Raw genomic sequence first — 13497 nt, 5'->3', positions numbered from 1 at the left:
GCCAGCTGACGGTACTGGAACCCGGATGGGTAGCAGAAGCTACCCCTGAAAAACAACGTTGCAAGGCTGCGAGCCGACCGCAATTACCGAAACCCACAGTCCTACAGGGGGGCTTGTCCTATTGGCACTACGGAGCCAGCCTTTATTACCAGAACCCGCAGCCCACATAGGAAGCACCTAAACTGCAGGCACCATAGACTCGGCTAACCCGACCGCAACACGACTGGACAACGTTTTTGTGGCAAAGTGACGTTGACACTACCCGGAAACAGCAGGCGTGCTGGAACCAGGTTGGGCAGGAGGGAGTACCCGTGCCAAAGACTCTGCCGAGGACCAGCTGACGGTGCTGGAACCCGGATGGGTAGCAGAAGCTACAAGAGTCAATGCAACTACCGAGAACCAGCTGATGGTGCTGGTACCCAGAGTGGCAGCAGAAGGAACAAGAGCTAATGGCGCAACCGTGGACCAGCTGATGGTGTTGGAACATGGTTACTAAGCAGGAGGTACATGTGCTACAAAGCACTACCAAGTACCAGCTGATGTTGATGGAACTCGGATACCGAGAAGGAGGCACCTAGGCCAAAGGCACTGCCGAGAACCAGCTGACGATGCTGGAACCCGGATGGGTAGCAGAAGCTACCCCTGAAAAACAACGTTGCAAGGCCGTGAGCCGGCCGCAGTTACCGAAACTCAGTCCTACAGGGGGTGCTTGTCCTATTGGCACTACGGAACCAGCCTTTATTACCAGAACCCGCAGCCCACATAGGAAGCACCTAAACTGCAGGCACCATAGACTCGGCAAACCCCACCGCAACACGACAGGACTATGTATTGGTGGCAAAGTGACGTTGACAATCCCCGGAAACAGCAGGCGTGCTGGAACTAGGCTGGAGGGAGTACCCGTGTCAAAGACACTTCTGAGAAGCAACTGGCGATGTTGGAGCCCAGGGTCAATCATGCAGCAGGCTGAGGCCTACTTGGAGGGAGTAGTAAATAAGATGTAGTGTGATTTTGGAGGCAGCAGAAGACTTTGTAGTCCACACAGCAGGGGAGCGGCTGGCGTTACTGAACCCCACTAACACTGGAGCATGTGTTTTTCTCTGTGCAGACGGCACTTCCGAGCAACAACTGGCTGTGTTGAAGCCCAGGATCAGTCATAGAGCAGGCTGACGCCTACTTGAAGCAAGTTTTATATCGGATGTACACTAGTACTGCTTGTAACCGTGCTCCACTTAGGCCTCTGGCTCTACTGTCTCTAGTATTTCCCCTGGCCTCCAACCCCGCCAGTTGCTGCTCTGAAGTGGCGTCTGCACAATCCACACTTGTTGCTGGGTTACAGGGGCTCAGTCACGTCAGTTGATCCCCTGATGTGTGTCCGGCAAGGTCTCCTGCTCTGTCCACATTCCCACTACTAGTAATGGGAATGTGGACAGAGCAGGAGACCTTGCCGGACACACATCAGGGGATCAACTGACGTGACTGAGCCCCAGTAACATAGGAACAAGTGTGTATTGTGCAGACGCCACTTCAGAGCAGCAACTGGCGGGGTTGGAAGCCAGGGGAAATACTAGAGACAGTGGAGCCAGAGGCCTAAGTGGAGCATGGTTAAAAATCAGTAGTAGTGTGACTGTGTAGGCAGCAGGAGACTTTGCCATCCACACAGCAGGGGAGCAGCTGGCGTTACTGAAACCCACTAACACAGGAGCTAGTGTGTTTTTCTCTGTGAAGATGGCACTTCTGAACACCAACTGGCGTTGTTGGAGCCCAGGACCAAGCATGGAGCAGGCAGAGGCCTGATGATTTTTGAATGTGGAGGCAGCAGGAGACTTTGTCGTCCACACAGCAGGGGAACAGCTGACGTTACTGAACCCCACTAACACAGGAGCTAGTGTTTTTCTCTGTGAAGACGGCACTTCTGAACACCAACTGGCGTTGTTGGAGCCCAGGATCAAGCATGGAGCAGGCAGAGGCCTGATGGTTTTTAAATGTGGAGGCAGAACGAGACTTTGTCGTCCACACAGCAGGGGAACAGCTGATGTTACTGAACCCCACTAACACAGGAGCTAGTGTGTTTTTCTCTGTGAAGACAGCACTTCTGAACACCAACTGGCGTTGTTGGAGCCCAGGATCAAGCATGGAACAGGCTGAGGCCTGATGTGTTTTGAATATGGAGGCAGCAGGAGACTTTGTCGTCCACACAGCAGGGGAACAGCTGACGTTACTGAACCCCATTAACACAGGAGCTAGTGTGTTTTTCTCTGTGAAGACGGCACTTCTGAACACCAACTGGCGTTGATGGAGCCCAGGATCAAGCATGGAACAGGCTGAGGCCTGATGTGTTTTGAATATGGAGGCAGCAGGAGAGTTTGTCGTCCACACAGCAGGGGAACAGCTGACGTTACTGAACCCCATTAACACAGGAGCTAGTGTGTTTTTCTCTGTGAAGACGGCACTTCTGAACACCAACTGGCGTTGTTGGAGCCCAGGATCAAGCATGGAGGAGGCTGAGGCCTGATGGTTTTTGAATGTGGAGGCAGCAGGAGACTTTGTCGTCCACACAGCAGGGGAACAGCTGACGTTACTGAACCCCACTAACACAGGAGCTAGTGTGTTTTTCTATGTGAAGACGGTACTTCTGAACACCAACTGGCGTTGTTGGAGCCCAGGATGAAGCATGGAGCAGGCTGAGGTCTGATGTTGTTGGCATGTGGATGGAGCTGGAGACTTTGCCGTCTACACAGCAGGGGAACAGCTGGCATTACTGAACCCCACAGGCACAGTAGCGAGTGTGTTTTTCTCTGCGAAGACGGCACTTCTGAACACCAACTGGCGTTGTTGGAGCCCAGGATGAGGCATGGAGCAGGCTGAGGCATGATGGTGTTGGCATGTGGATGGAGCAGGAGACTTTGCCGTCTACACAGCAGGGGAACAGCTGGCCTTACTGAACCCCACTAACACAGGAGCTAGTGTGTTTTGCTCTGTGAAGATGGCACTTCTGAACACCAACTGGCATTGTTGGAGCCCAGGATGAAGCATGGAGCAGGCTGAGGCCTGATTGTTTTGGCATGTGGAGGCAGCAGGAGACATTGCTGTCCACACAGCAGGGGAACAGCTGACATTACTGAACCCCACTAACACAGGAGCTAGTGTGTTTTGCTCTGTGAAGATGGCACTTCTGAACACCAACTAGCGTTGTTGGAGCCCAGGTTGAGGCATGGAGCAGGCTGAGGTCTGATGTTGTTGGCATGTGGATGGAGCTGGAGACTTTGCCGTCTACACAGCAGGGGAACAGCTGGCATTACTGAACCCCACAGACACAGTAGCGAGTGTGTTTTTCTCTGCGAAGACGGCACTTCTGAACACCAACTGGTGTTATTGGAGCCCAGGATGAGGCATGGAGCAGGCTGAGGCCAACTTGCAGCACGTTTTATAGAGGTTGTAGACTACTACTGATTGTAGGCCTCGGACTCCACTGTCTCTAGTATTTCCCCTGGCCTCCCGCCAGTGACAGCTCTGAAGTGGCGTCAACACAATCCACACTTGTTCCTGTGTTACTTTGGCTCAGTCCCGTCAGTTGATCCTCTGATGTGTGTCCGGCAAAGTATCCTGCTCTGTCCTCATTCACACTACTAGTAATGGGAATGTGGACAGACCAGGAGACCTTGCCGGACACACATCAGGGGATCAACTGACGTGACTGAGGCCAAGTAACACTGGAACAAGTGTGGATTGTGCAGAGGCCACTTAAGAGCTGTCACTGGCGGGGTTGGAGGCCAGGGGAAATACTAGAGACAGTGGAGCCAGAGGCCTAAGTAGAGCAGGGTTAAAAATCAGCAGTAGTTTGAATGTGGATGGAGCAGGAGACTTTGCCGTCCACACAGCAGGGGAGCAGCTGGCATTACTGAACCCCAATAACACAGGAGCTAGTGTTTTTCTCTGTGCAGACGACACATCTGAGCGACAACTGGCTGTGTTGAAGCCCAGGGATTATAGTTCAGGTGGTAGAAACATGAACACAACAGGAGACCTGGATACAGTTGCCAACCAATTATTTAGTCGGGAAGAGGACTGGCAAATTCTGGGGAGATCCACGCCTTGTTCATTTTCAGAAAAGTAAGCCGGTCGACGTTATCGGAAGAAAGTCGCGTGCGACGGTCTGTTAGTACACCACCTGCAGCCCTAAAGACGCGTTCCGATAAGACACTGGCAGCAGGGCAAGCCAGCACCTCCAATGCATACTGGCTAAGCTTTGGCCATGTATCCAGCTTAGAGACCCAAAACTTGAAGGGGGAAGAGCCATCAGGGAATACACTGACAGGGCAAGACATGTAGTCTGTCACCATCTGACGGAAACGTTGCCTCCTGCTGACTGGAGCCAACTGTGGTGATGTAGACATTTGTGGCGGACACACAAAACTTTGCCACATTTGGGCCATAGTGGTCTTGCCTTGTGCTGAGGCGCTGCCTCTGCTCCCTCTTTGTGCCGATATTCCACCACTGCCTCGACGCACAGAGCTGCTTTGTAAAGCACTAGCAGCACTGCTGTCGGGTGGAATGGAGAACATGATGGACTGCACCAGTGTGTCTTGGTACTCCCGCAGTTTACGCTCCCGATTCAACGGTGATATGAGGCTTTGTAAGTTGTCCCGGTAGCGAGGATCTAGGAGGGTGTACACCCAATAATCAGTCGTGTTGACAATGTGGGCGATGCGGCGGTCGTTTCTCAGGCTCTGCAGCATGAATTCAACCATGTGCTGCAGACTCCCAACTGCCAAAGAAATGCTGTCCCCTGCTTGAGTCGTCATCTCTGCCTGCTCTGCATCACCCCACATTTGCTGTACATACTGACTAGAGCATTGTGTACCTTCCTCCTCTGGAGAGATGTCTTCCCCCTCCATTGACTCCTCCTCATCCTGCTCACAAAGTGTCCCCTGCCTAGGCCTTTGTGAGGAACCACGTAGCGCAGACTGTCCAGAAGCAGATGGCATTTGTGACTCTTCATCCTCTACCCCTTCCAAAACCTCCTCCCTTAGTGCTTGTAGTGTTTTTTGAAGCAGACAGATAAGGGGGACAGTCATGCTGACTAGTGCATCATCTGCACTCGCCATCTGCGTGGAATCATCGAAGGCATGCAAAACGAGGCAGATGTCCTTCATAGAGGCCCACTCAGTGGTGCTGAAGTGTGACCGGCGCACAGTGCGACTTGTTTGCGCCTGATGCAGCTGGTACTCCATGACTGCTGCCTGCTGCTCACACAACCGCTCCAACCTATGTAATGTTGAATTCCACCTGGTGGGTAGGTCCATATGATGCGATGTTCCGGAAGGCGCAATCAGCGCTGCAGAGCAGCAAGGTGCGATATTGCCGTGCTGGAACGCCGCAAGTGAGCGCACTCTATGCGGACCTTGTGCAGCAGTGCATCAAGATCCAGATAGTCCCTCAGAAAGCTCTGCACGACCAAGTTGAGCACCTGTGCCAGAGATGGGATGTGAGTGAGGTTGCCTAGCCCCAGAGCTGCCACCAGATTTCGGCCACTGTCACACACCACCAAGCCCGGCTGGAGATTCGCTGGCACAAACCACATGTCGCTCTCCTGCTTGATGGCATTCTAGAGCTCCTGCGCTGTGTGGCTTCGATTCCCCAAAGAAATTAATTTGAGTACGGCCTGTTGATGTTTGGCCACTGCTGTGCTAATATCGTTCGTAACAGGCTCCTCCAGCGCTGTTTCTGAGGAACTTGAGTAGGAGGAGGAGTCAATGTGTACAGACTGGATTCCTGCAATCCGTGGAGTTGGCAGAACACGTACAGCGCCACTCTCCAGATCTGTACCCGGCTCCACAACATTGACCCAATGGGCAGTGAGGGAAAGGTATCGTCCCTGTCCATTGTTACTGGTCCACGCATCGGTGGTCAGGTGGACCTTGCTACTGATGGCGTTTAGTAGCGCATGTTTTATTTTTCCCTCCACATGTTTTTGCAGGGCAGGGACGGCTTGCCTGCTGAAATAAAAGTGGCTGGGCACGGTGTATTGTGGGACTGCCAATGCCATGAAGTTCCGGAAGGTGTCAGTCTCCACCAGCCTGAATGAGAGCATTTCAAGGGCCAGTAATTTGGCAATGCCAGCATTCAGAGCCTGTGCTCGGGAATGGTTTGCAGAGTATGGCCGCCTTTTATCCCATGCCTGTGCTACCGATGGCTGAAGAGTGGCCTAGGAGTGTGAGGATGACTGGGAACGTGGTTCTGTGGGTGAAATGTCACTGGGTCTCTGGACAACAGTGCCAGAGGTTCTTCCTTGGCGATCCTGTGAGGAAGCCAAACCAGCTGTGTGTGAGCTGGAGGAAGAGGCCCCAACATGAGCTGAAGAGGTGGTAGGTGGTGCAGTACATTGGCCTACGTCTTCAGTGTGTCTGTGTAACTCCACCTCGTGCTTGGTCCGCACATGTTTCCACATATTTGTGGTATTGAGGTTGCTGACATTTTTCCCTCTTTTGACTTTCTGAGGACACAGCTTGCATTTGACAAAGCAAATGTCATCTGCAACTGTATCAAAAAAGGACCACGCACTGCAAGTCTTGGGAGCGCCCGTTTTGGCTTTTGAAAGAGGAATGTGTTATGAGTTCATTTTCCCCTTCACCATTGAGGTCTGATGAACTCCCTCTTCTGGTGAAGGAAGGTAGTGAGGCTGATTACCAAGCACCTGAGCTGGGAGAGGATGACTGGGCGACGGGGATCTCTGACTGGATATAAGGCAGCCGACGCCCTTCTGCCTCGCTGGTGATTTCTCTGTGGAATTCTAGGAGACCAGTCTGATTCCTGCTCCTCAAAAGCTAAGTTTTCTGCTTTGCCTTTTTGCATTTGTGTTTTGGTTTTAGTTTGCCTTGCTTTTCTGGATTCTGCCATTCCCTGCTGGGGTGAGCTGAATTCCTTTTTTGTCGGTTTGCTCTGTCTTCAGAAAATACCTGAGTACTGACATAGTCTTTTTGAAGCCTAGCATCTTCAGGGCCTTTTTCCCTGTCAGTCTGTTGGCTCTTATTTTGATAGGGTTTTTCGCGGATTGCAGACAGCAGCTTTCCTATCCTGTCCTATCTAGTTAGCTTGGGCCCCATCATTTGCTCAGTCTATCTTTCTATCTGTGTTAGTGTTTTTTCTTCTTGCTTCACTGTCATTATATGTTGGGGGCTGCCTATTGCTTTGGGGTCTGCTCTGGGGCAGTTTAGATTTCCCTTTCTCTCTTTAGGCTAGGCAGTTCTCCGGCTGTGATCGAGGGGTCTAGGGCATCGTAGGAACCCCCCACGGCTACTGCTAGTTGTTGTTGATAGGTTCAGGGGTCTGCAATCCGATACCAGCCAACTTCTCTGGTTTTCTGGACTTAGCTAGCATTTCTGTTTTTGCCTCCTACGGTGACTCATTCATAACAGGAATGCTCCTAACGGGTGCCGAAGTGGAGGCTACAGGCAACCAAGTCTGCCCCCTCCCTCTACCTCCTGTTTTGGCCGTTCGGGGGAATCTCTTCCTCAGAGCTGCTCCCACCACCTTCCTGTTCCTCACGCCATGATGGGTCAAGGACCTCATCATCTACACTCCCCTCTTCAAACACCTGCTTCTCCTGGGTTTTCTCGCTAGCACCGTACGCACCAGAAAGTGGCACCTGAGTCTCGTCATCATCTGATGTGTACTGAGGTATGCTGACCATAGGCACTGGCCCACCCGCCTCTTCAGATTCAGAGTGACAAAGAAATTGCGCATCACTGCATACTCCCTCTTCTTCACATTCTTGAATGCTGCTTGGCTGTCCCCCTCTTTCCAAGACAACAGATTCAGAGAACAGAAGTAGAGACTGTGATGGCTCCTGTCCAGGGCTCTCTCACTGCCTGGGCACTTTGGCAGGTGTTGAAGAGACAGATGGTTGCTCTTCAGTGCTCTGGCCCTGAGAGGACATGGAAGTAATTGAAGTCGATGCGTTAGCTGCCATCATCCGACAACGGCTTCAATTTGTTCCTCCCGCAGCAGTGGGGTACCTTCGAGGTCCTACAAAGCTGCGCATAAAGGACTGTTGCCTGCTAAAACTGGGGGATGCTGACACACTGGTGCCCGCAGCAGGCACAGAATCCCCACGTTCTCTCCCTGCAGAATCCCCACATCCTCTCCCTGCAGAATCCCCACGTTCCTCTCCCCGCTGAAACTCCATGCCCACGTGCCTTACTCCCTGCCTTCTTCATCTTGGAAGACTGATAAAGATAGGCAGAAAAGTACAAAGGGGGGCTTAGTGTGCTTATTCCTGAACAGCTGGTAACAGGTATAAGAAACACTAATTTTATGAAGTGTGTGTGGACTACACTTTAATAGGAGCTAATGTGGCCTACACAACTGTCAAATGGAGTGTTTGGTGAACTTTACTTTGTTTTTTTTTAAAAAAAATACTAAAAGGATGTGACCAAAGATTTGAAAGCGATAGTATCACTAACTTTTTGGAGCTATTACAATGCAGGAAGGTAACCTACAATGCAAGAGATGAGGCTCCAAAAAGTAGGGTAATACTAATCTGGCTGCAGCTGAAGGGCACAAGCCAGAAAAAAGGGTCCTCTATCTACTCCTATATATTGTTTGCAACCAACCAATGTAGATGGATACGAATGGATGCACACTAATAGGAGAATAAAAAATGAGCTGCAATAAAAGAAAAATATGTGTGAGGCAGTGACGCACGCTGAGCATCCTACAACCAGACGTGGCTGCAGGACACACTACTCAGCGTGAGCTGCACTCACACAGACCTTGCAGACAGCTGTGAAAACTGCTGCAAGGCAAAAGAAAGCTACAGTGGTGGATTATGTAGCCTGGGTAAAGCACACTATGATTGTGAAAATCGCTATCTCTAACTGTCCCTCACAGTCTTGAACAGCAGCCTGTCCCTAACTGAATACACAGCAGAGTGAGCCAGAAATGGCGGCTGCGGCGGCTTTTATAGTGCATCATGACATCATTTCAGCAGCCAATCACAGCCATGCCATTAGTCAACATGCCTACATGCCTAACAGGATGTGCCCACACTTCTGAGGATTGTCATTGGCTGAATCAAATCAAACTGGCTCATAGCATTATGGGAACTTCCGATTCCGGTATTCGATATGCTAAAAGTATCGGAACTCAGTATCGGAATTCCGATACAGTGAATATCGGTCGATACCCGATACTTGCGGTATCAGAATGCTCAACACTACTCACTATAGATTTGAGGACGCAGAACTATTGTCTCAGGCCAAGGAGAGATTACACCTCAATGTAACAGGCTGAAATTGGATGGTGTATGACAAGGTGGAGGGTGTCTATAGGATTGGTGAGAATTTGAATCTCACTATAGATTTGAGGACGCAGAACTATTGTCTCAGGCCAAGGAGAGATTACACCTCAATGTAACAGGCTGAAATTGGATGGTGTATGAAAAGGTGGAGGGTGTCTATAGGTTTGGTGAGAATTTGAATCTCACTATAGATTTGAGGATGCTGAACTATTGTCTCAGGCCAAGGAGAGATTAAACTGTGCAGAAAAGAGGAAGAAAAGTATTTTTGCTTTTAAAAAAGCAGTTTGCACAGCAGTGTGCAAACAGCAATGCAGCTATCAGGGAGCCTTATAAGGCATACAAAACCTACAAAAGACAAAATGAAAAATACCTTGCTATAATTAAATAAGTAAAAAGCAAAAGTGCATTTAAATCATACATAGTTCTTAGTAATACCGTATTTGATCAAACATAGCATAAAAGCCTTCCCACCATCGACAAGGTGACTCCTGTGGTCGGGGCGGTCCTACATTGTCTAGTATTAAAAACCTTATTATGTGTCAAAGTTGATGTCTGTGTGAATAAGGGCAGACAAGGACCGGGTCCCAACCACTGGACACCAGTCAGGGGAAACCTTTAAAAACAATTTCCAGCTCAGGAGAGGGAGGCCACACCCCAGCTTGCACAGAATGCAAAAATACAAAGAAAAAACACAAAAATTGAGCTTGGTTTGAGTTGGTACACATGCAGCATATAAATGCATGTTCACATGGCCAAAAAGCATACAAAACCTACAAAAGACAAAATGAAAAAACCCTGCTATAATTAAATAAGTAAAAAGCAAAAGTGCATTTAAATCATACAGAGTTCTTAGTAATACTGTATTTGTTCAAACATAGCATAGAAGCCATCCCACCATCGACAAGGTGACTCTGTGGTCGGGGCGGTCCTACACTGTCTAGTATTAAAAACCTTATGTGTCAACGTTGACATCTGTGTGAATAAGGGCAGACAAATGCCTTGCAGCAAATCTCTCCTGAGGCTAAGTCCTTCATTCCATCCTCTGAGCAGGCTCATGGGACGATCTCCCATTGGAGTTCGGGAGTCATGTGCTCAGGTCCTGCTCCAGATCTCATTGGTCCATCTCGGAGATCTGGAGGCTTCCGGAAGGTCCCGTCTGCTATGAAAAACACGCATGGCTGTTCCGCCATGCGCTAGTATAGTCATACTTGCTGCTGTGTGAATGTTGATGGATGCATGATCTGGTGAATGACTCATTTGAAACCCCTACCCTTGGATATGTGTGAGGGATTGAGTTATTACCAGTACTAGTGCACTATTGCTCCATTGGCACAGCTGCTTGCGTCCGACATTGCACTTGCGCCATAGCGGTGTCATTGAGCGGCAGTATCCATGCCATGCTGCAGTAGCAGCCCACTTGAGCGTTCGCGGCTGCGACGCTATACTCTCAGTCACTAACGGTAGGTCTAGAAGGACTTAGTACCGCCATCTTGGGCTACTCCTGTGACCGTTTACCGTTTTTGTGTTATCTACCTGAAGCCTGTGACTCAAACAGGTTCAGTGTTTTGTATCTTTTGTTGCGGCTCCTCTGTGTGTGAACAGAACCCCAACTGCACACTCCGGGTGAAGTTTAACCCGTGTGCATAATCGCCATATTGTCTCTGCCACCATCTAGCAGCGGTTATATCACCTACTGCACGGTGGACCCCGAGCGGCGAATGCACTTTATTATTTTTATTTAGTGCGTTCCGCCGTTCCTAACATCTAGTATTAAAAACCTTATCATGTGTCAAAGTTGACGTCTGTGTGAATAAGGGCAGACAAGGACCGGGTCCCAACCACTGGACACCAGTCAGGGGAATCCTTTAAAAACAATTTCCAGCTCAGGAGAAGGAGGCCACACCCCAACTTGCACAGAATGCAAAAATACAAAGAAAAAACACAAAAGTTGAGCTTGGTTTGAGTTGGTAAACATGCAGCATATAAATGCATGTTCACAAGGCCAAAAAGCATACAAAACCTACAAAAGACAAAATGAAAAAACCCTGCTATAATTAACTCAAACACAAAACAAGCTCAATTTTTGTGTTTTTTCTTTGTATTTTTGCATTCTGTGCAAGCTGGGGAGTGGCCTCCCTCTCCTGAGCTGGAAATTGTTTTTAAAGGTTTCCCCTGACTGGTGTCCAGTGGTTGGGACCCGGTCCTTGTCTGCCCTTATTCACACAGACATCAACTTTGACACATGATAAGGTTTTTACTACTAGACAGTATAGGACCACCCCGACCACAGAGTCACCTTGTCGATGGTGGGACGGCTTTTATGCTAAGATTGATCAAATACAGTATTACTAAGAACTCTATGATTTAAATGCACTTTTGCTTTTTTCTTATCCGTAACTACCCTCTCTATAAATCTGTCCCACTAGTTAACCCCTTTAGTGAACCCCTTCAAAAAAAAACAAGGCAAAAACAATGCTTTATCATCATATTGCAGAACAAAAAGTGCAATAACACGTGATCAAAAAGATGGCACCGCTGAAAACGTCATCTTGTCCCGCAAAAAACAAGCTGCGATACAGCCTCATCAGCAAAAAAATAAAAAAGTTATAGCTCGCAGAATAAAGCGATGCAAAAAATAATAATTTTTTATATAAAATTGTTTTTATTGTATAAAAGTGCCAAAACATAAAAAAATATAAATGATGTATCGCTGTAATCGTTCTGACCCAAACAATAAAATCGCTTTATCAATTTTACCACAAATGGAATGGTGTAAACGCCCCACCCCAAAAGAAATTCATGAAATGCTGGTTATTGTTCATTCTGCGTCCCAAAAATCGGAATAAAAAGTGATCAAAAAATGTCACATGCCCAAAAATGGTACCAATAAAAACGTAAACTCGTTCCACAAAAAATAAGTCCACACATGACTCTGTGGGTCAAAATATGGAAAAATTATAGCTCTCAAAATATAGTGATGCAAAAACTATTTTTACAATAAGAAGCGTCTTTTAGCGTGTGACAGCTGCCAAGCGTAAAAACCCGCCATAAATAGTAAATCAAACCCCCCTTATCACCCCCTAGTTAGAGAAAAATAATAAAATTTAAAAAAATGTATTTATTTCCATTTTCTTGTTAGGTCTAGGGCTGAGATTAAGGTTAGGGGTGTGTTGGGGTTAGGGTTGGAGTTAGAATTGGGGGATTTCCACTGTTTAAGCACATCAGGTGCTCTGCAAATGCAACATGGCATCTGATCTCAATTCCAGACAATTCTGTGTTGAAAAAGTCAAACGGTGCTCCTTCCCTTCTGAGCTCTGACATGTGCCCAAACAGTGGTTTTACCCCCATATATGGGGTATCAGCCTACTCAGGAAACATTGCACAACAACTTTTGGGGTCCAATTTCTCCTGTTACCCTTAGGAAAATAAAAAAAATTGGGGGCAAAAATATCATTTTTGTGGAAACAAATATGATTTTTTTATTTTTATGGCTCTACGTTAAAAAACTTCTGTGAAGCACTTTGGGGTTCAAAGTGCTCACCACACATCTAGATAAGTTCCTTGGGGAGTCTAGTTTCCAAAATGGGGTCACTTGTGGAGGGTTTCCACAGTTTAGGCACATCAGAGGCTCTCCAAACACGACATGACACCCACAAACTATTCCATCAAAGTCTGCATTTCAAAACATCACTACTTCCCTTCCAAGCCCTGACGTGTTCACATACAGTATTCTCCCACATATAGGGTATCAAATTGCACAATAAATTTTGGGGTCCTGTTTCCCTTGGGAAATTAAAAATTGGGGGTGAAAAGATCATTTTTGTGGAAAAAAATATTTTTTAATTTTATGGCTGTACGTTATAAACTTCTGTGAAGCCCTTGGGGGTTCAAAGTTCTCACCACACATCTAGATAAGTTCCTTGGGGGTCTAGTTTCCAAAATGGTGTCATTTGTGGGGGATTACCACAGTTTAGGCACATCAGGGGCTCTCCAAATGTCATATGATGTCAAGCCAATTCTGCATTGAAAAAGTCAAACAGCACTCATTCCCTTCCGAGCTCTGCCATGCGCCTAAACAGTGGTTTACCTCCAAATATGGGGTATCAGCGTACTCAGGACAAATTGCACAATAACTTTTGGGGTCCTGTTACCCTTGGTAAATTAAAAATTGGGGGTGAAAAGATCATTTTTGTGGA

The sequence above is a fragment of the Dendrobates tinctorius genome, unplaced genomic scaffold, assembly GCF_039654945.1.
Source record: "Dendrobates tinctorius isolate UK_male_01 unplaced genomic scaffold, ASM3965494v1 ptg000086l, whole genome shotgun sequence".
NCBI classification, from domain to species: domain Eukaryota; kingdom Metazoa; phylum Chordata; class Amphibia; order Anura; family Dendrobatidae; genus Dendrobates; species Dendrobates tinctorius.
Note: the sequence above shows the minus strand (reverse complement) of the source record.